The sequence below is a fragment of the Leptonychotes weddellii genome, chromosome 1 (genome assembly GCF_054177405.1).
Source record: "Leptonychotes weddellii isolate Sample4059 chromosome 1, ASM5417740v2, whole genome shotgun sequence".
NCBI lineage: Eukaryota > Metazoa > Chordata > Mammalia > Carnivora > Phocidae > Leptonychotes > Leptonychotes weddellii.
Window position 1 is genome coordinate 151,293,613 of NC_138369.1, and position 6,000 is coordinate 151,299,612.

Consider the following 6,000-nt stretch of genomic DNA (forward strand, 5'->3'; position numbering starts at 1 on the left):
ACTGGAGTTCTTCATGAAAATCTTAAGTTGTGTAAGATGCAACTCTGAGCAGGAAATAAGGGATTTATTATAATTGAACATGAGGTAAATATTAACAAGAACCTAAGAGGGCAAACCACAATCAGAAAGAATGGAGGATAGAAGACAAAGCAGAGTTAAGAATTATTTAGCAAGGGAATTCTAGGATCAGGACAATTCCCAGACAGTAGATAGGGTCTAAGGTGCCATAAAATAAGGGTGAAGTGTATTTTACTAGCACTCTGGAAGGCCTTTGCTTTTCCACTCCTGAGTAAGAAATAATCCCTGGACTATATCTCCCCCTCTTCATTGCACTGGCCCCATGAGAGAATTCCTACATTGAAATTTTTTAAGGTATAAAAAAAGAACAGAGTAACTCTAGTTGTCACTGGTTATGGGGAGGGTGAGAGCCAGAAAAAGGCTCACAGATTCCAGTAAAAATCAAATCATTTGGGAAACTAAAGGAGCTATAACAATTTAAACTATATTGAAAAGGGCAACCAAGATTTTCCCCCTTAAAGAAATAAAGCGATGAGGCACTGGGGAGAGGGGGGAATTTCCAGGAAAGTGGGAGACCTGTAGAGAGCTCCTTAGGAAATCAAATCAATTAATTTGGACATCAGGTAAATCTGGCACAATGGATAGAATTTTCAGAAACCAGGGATAGGTGTGGTGTGGTCCCATTTCCATCAGGCAAAATGATAATTACTACTTGATTCAGAGAAAGAGAGTTAAAAGGCTTCCAGGTTTCGAGGCTGACAGCTAACACAGGAGACTTCTGCCAGGCCCTACGACTTAGAGCAGCAGTGCTTACCGTTAGGGGCTAGCTAAGTGGCGATGGTACGCCCCACTTTGGGATTCTGAGCCTGGAATACAGGCAAGGCTTGATATTGGGGTGTAATCCCCTTGTAGCAAAAACTGGATTCATGCATTATGAGCTCTTACTCCCACACCTAAAGCTAAGCATGTGCATCACTGAATGTTGGGTTGACTTCATGGGGAAGAGTAAGAGGATCATCTACTGGACTGGCACAGGGTAGGCATCTGAAGGGTGGCAAGAAGTTTAGAGAATGTCTGGTTAAGTTTTCTTATTTTGCATACGGACACTAAATCCAAAAATGATAAAACATCGGCCCCAAGTTTTCACAGGTAGTTGGTGGCCGAGCTGGGACTAAACCCCAGATTTCCTGACTCTCTGTCCAGTGCTCTTTACAAAGTCAGTGGGAGCTGTGAGGCAGTCGTCTGTAGGATCACCCGAGTCAGCTCTCTACCATCTGGACCAACAGGAAAACAGTGACTCACAGAATCCAGGCATTCCTTTGGAATGCAGGAGAGGTGTGCCTTTCTTCTATGCTCTGAGCCTTTTCAATTTCTGTAAATAAAACCCTATTTTAAATGCCCTTGGGTGCTGGCGATTGTGAGTGCCTCACAAGCCAAGATCATATGTGGTGATACTTAGAACAAGCTTAGGCTGACTCACTGATGGATCATTTGATAGATGGAGAGAAAATGTCTGTACATCAAACTTCAAATCGTCAGTGATTTTTGCTTAGACTAAAAGCCATGTTCATTTGCATTTTGAAGCACTTAGGAGTGGCAGGTAAAATGAGAGGCTGAAATTTGCCAAGGGTAACACATGTAAAATCACTGCAAGTTAGCTGTTTAAAAGCGTACATGTGAAGGTAGAGCTTTTAATGCCAGGTTCCACTGTTCTCTAATCCAAGAACCCTTGAGAACTCATGATCTCATTCATCAGACCTACTATCTGGGAGTGGATACCTTCTGAGAACCATAAAGCTGCCAGAGGTAAATGACACACAGAGCAGACACCACGCTTCACATTAATCACATCTGTCATCCTGGCCATACTCTGGGAGAGTCCTGCCTTTCTCTCTCCTTACAACCACACAGGGCACTGACAGAAATAGTCACCACTCTGTCTGCCACCTCACACAGGCCTCCAAGTCCACAGGACAAAGACACTCCAATTTCTCTAAGTACCCTAATGGCCCTAGACATACCATGTTCATTTATCTGCAAAGCTACTATATAGTCACTATTCAAAGAAAAGCGAAATCTTAATAGACGTCTCATTGCCTACAGTGCACTGTTCAGACTACCGAGGTGACATATAAGGCCTCCAGCAGGCTGATCCCACCTCTCCTTTCCTGTTCCTTCACCTCATTATTCTGCTACATAGACCCTTCCCTTTTAATCATGCTGGCCAATTTACTATCCCCCCAAATATTACTGTGCCTTCCTCAGCTGAACACATCCTCTTCCTTGTCCTACTGTTCATCACCCATGTATCCAAATGCTACTTTCCATGGCTCAGCTCATTGCCAACTTCTCCTCTTTGCTACCCAACTAACAAAATTTCATGCTTCTTTTCCTCCGTGAGGACAGATCTACATTCTTGTTTTCTTCTGCTTTGAATACCCCACACTATCTGGTATCCATTCTTAATAAATATGTGTTAATTGATTAATTCCAAATAAGCAAAAAAAGGGGGGTCCATATTTAAAGCTCTTTAAAATAAGGTAATAATCTGGAGCTGTTGTTATATTATCCACACAATGGAAACTTCAGAGCATCTAGTATGTTGTCATTGGATTCCTTTCTTTCCGCAGAAGACCAAACTAGGTCATTTCAAACCTCAGTCACCTTCAGAGAGATTCTAGGAGGGCACGCTAAGAACCAGCAAAGGAATCACATTCCTGGATTCCTTACTTGTTTCCAGATCTGCTACTGAATCAGATTTAGGCAAGTGTGAACCGGAGAAATGAACTAATCATTAGCACCATCCAAACAAAATGAAAGGAGCTCTTTTGTTATGTTGGCTGGATATTCAGGTTTAAAAGGAGGGAGTGAAGGAAGAAAAAGGAGAAGAAAAGTACAGCCATCAATTGCCTTCCCTTTGAATGTACTTTTCTTGCCTTTTCTGTTTCTAATTTTTTTACAACTGTGTGATGGAACTGGAATATTTGAAAGGCATAAAATTAGGATTGAAAAGATGATTTGCTGTAATCTAATGAGGATATTTCCTGACATGTTTACCAGATGCTCCTCTAACTGGGTCTTGTCTAGTTTGTCCAGAATACATTTCTTTGCTAAATTAAAAAGTGCCAGAAGTGGTACCCTGCCTATAAAATGACATCTGACTTCAGGGGTCAGAGCCAGAATAGTCAGTGCAGTCCTATTTCTAGGTCTAGTAACAAGGGTTATTCATTTCATAGACTTAATTTCATGGGTTTGGCCACATCCTTGAAAGACAAACATACTATTTAGAAAGAGGAAAACTGAGTTATGGAGGATGAGAAAAGAGTAAAACCAAATAGCAAATAGGCAAGAAAGTTAATGTGAACATTCTAGCTTTCTAAGCATTCATTAATTCTTTTTTTATTCATTAAACTAATAATAGTGGTTATTTTCTATGTGTCAGTGCTCAACAGTGTCATTTATTCAATTATACTATAAATATCCATTGAGTATTTATTTTCTGCTAGCTAGTTAACCACTAGATATAACTTCTTAGCAGCCTAAAAGTTACTGAATATAATGCAAATGGGGGGATAGACATGAAAAATTAAAAATATTAAAACAAAGAAGCAATTTCCAAAAAATCATACCATCTGGAATAATTGTTCCAATGTCAAATTTGTCTATGATAAATTTTAAAATTTTCATCTGGTATATCACTAATCTTCCTTCAAACCCCAGGCACATGGGGTTCTACTTTGTTGATTTCCACATGTATCCAATTGAGAAAAAGCTTAGTTACAAAGGAAGCAATGGAAGCTTTGGGCTCCAGAGGACAGAAGGGAATATGGCTATGTAAAAAACTAAGTCCAGTGTAAACTTCCCACATGTGGCAACTAGTATTATTGTTACCCAATGCCACTATTGGGCATTTTCTTAATGGATTTCTTTAAATCTTTTTTTATAGTTGTGACCTTCTTTAGACCAATGGTTCTTATAGGGAGGAGAGAATTTTGCCCCCTTACCCCAGGGACATTTGCCTAAGTGTAGAGACATTCTCAGTTTCACCACTTAGGAAGGAGGATGATACTGGCATCCGGTATGTAGAGACCAGAGAGGCCGTTCAACATTATGCAGTGCACAGAAGTCCCCACAACATAGAATTATCCAGCCCAAGATGTCATAGTACCCAGTTTGAGAAATGGTGCTCTTGTCCATCATTTTTCCTTCTCTTGGAGCCTGGTAACCCTCAAAGACATCAGGATCTAACCTGAGACCAAGCTAGGTGTTTTATATGACAGCCTGGTGCACAGAGTTCACAAGCTTTGAAAGCTCAGTAGCTGAGAATCCCCATCTTGTAAGTTTGAGCTAGGTGCTTAACCCTTTTAAGAGTCCCTTCTTAAAAAAAAAAAAAAATCTACACAACACTCACCTCATGAGGATGTGGTGAACACTGAATCAGGTTTTCTATCTAGATATATTTATGTAAAGACCTATTAAGTAAAAGTCCTCTTATTCTTCTCAGTCCACTTACCCTACCCCCACCCCTCCCTTTCCCCTCTCAGTACCCCCCATCCTCAAGGCTCAGGTTCTCCCTTTAAAAATGTTTTAATTCCGGGACGCCTGGGTGGCTCAGTTGGTTGAGCGACTGCCTTCAGCTCAGGTCATGATCCTGGAGTTCCGGGATCGAGTCCCACATTGGGCTCCCTGCTTGGCGGGGAGTCTGCTTCTCCCTCTGACCCTCCCCCCTCTCATGCTCTCTCTCTATCTCATTCTCTCTCAAAAAAAAAAAAAAATGTTTTAATTCCCTTGGTGGCAGAAATCAAGCTTGGGCTGGGAAGTGAGTCACCACTCAGCAGCTAAAGGAGCTTGTTTTTCTTTCTCTGAATGTATTTCTCAAGAATTTCAGCCTGATTCTTCAGCCGTTTGTTGGTTGAATCCTCTCTTAATGTTTAAGACACACAGAGAGTGAGCTATGGTCCTAAGACGTTTTCCAATTGTTAGGAATGAAAGTTTTTTCAATACCGAAAATAACCAGAGGGCAGAGTCCTGAAATCCGGGTACATAAGCAGATGTTGGAGGACCGAGGTTGGTTTTGAGGTTCCTTTCTCCACAAGCCAATCTCAGCTGATCCTCCCCAACCTTTGCTGGATTTACCTTAATGCTGCAGAAGTCTCCAGAGGGGCCTCTGGATGCTGCATGCTACCGGCAGCACAGGGAGACCTTTCTTGTCAAATAGGCACTGCCGGGAGTGAGGAGTGGAGGGCGGATTTTACCGGCGGGCGGCGGGACTGACAGGGGCTGCGGGCGCAGGCGCACCGGCTCCGCGCCGCGCGCTCGACTCCGCGCCCTCGGCTCCGCGCCGCTGCCGGCCAGGCGGCCGCCAGCACTTGCACTGTGCTCCTCCGACGCCCAGCTGCCCCTCCTTGGCCTAGCTTAGGAACCCTTCCGTTTTCCTGAACCCTTATTTAGTTTTTCAAAGTCACAGAAAACACCTTTAGTCGTAACAGTCACCCACAACTCCCCTCTTAAAAAAAAAAGTCATACAAAAACAAAATAATCCAATTCCCCTTTCCTTCCAGACCTTGCGTGTTTGTCTCTCTGTGTCTTCTGTTCATTTTCTCCCCAACCCTTTTTCCCCCTCTGTGCTCTACATCCCTTTCTCTAGTGCTCCTCGTTCCCTCTTTTTTTCTTTCTCTTTCTCCCTCCCTCTCCCGTTTCCATTCCTTCCACCGCTTCTACACCCCTCTCCCGCCCCGTCTCTCCTCCCTCTTTCGGGCTCCTGCTCTGCCCTCTCCGCCCCTCCCCGGAGCAGAGTGTCCAGCTTCTCCCGGGGCTGCCCGCCCGCCGCTCCTTGCCTGCCCACCTACTACGAGGAGCAGCTCCTCCCACCTGCCCATAAAAGCCAAGTGCATGTTACCAGCGCCGATCAGAGCACTTTCCCGGTCCTCTCCTGTGGGAGCCCCCTGAGCCTTTCTCCTGGATCTTACGTGCTCAAGGTAA

The 6,000-nt window shown here is 43.6% G+C and overlaps 1 long non-coding RNA gene across 9 annotated transcripts in view; it reads right to left on the reverse strand.

Annotated features, from left to right (window-relative positions):
- The window catches only part of LOC145716121 (uncharacterized), a 493,424-nt gene extending 487,882 nt beyond the window's left edge, over positions 1–5,542 (reverse strand). For 3 of the 9 annotated variants that reach the window (XR_014138538.1, XR_014138539.1, XR_014138530.1), the window contains exon 1: positions 5,155–5,539. This is a non-coding gene — a long non-coding RNA (uncharacterized LOC145716121). Of the gene's footprint in view, positions 1–5,154 lie in introns of all 9 variants that reach the window. The other 6 variants (XR_014138540.1, XR_014138544.1, XR_014138531.1 and 3 more) reach the window with 3 other exon arrangements.
- Positions 5,543–6,000: the final 458 nt, after the last annotated feature.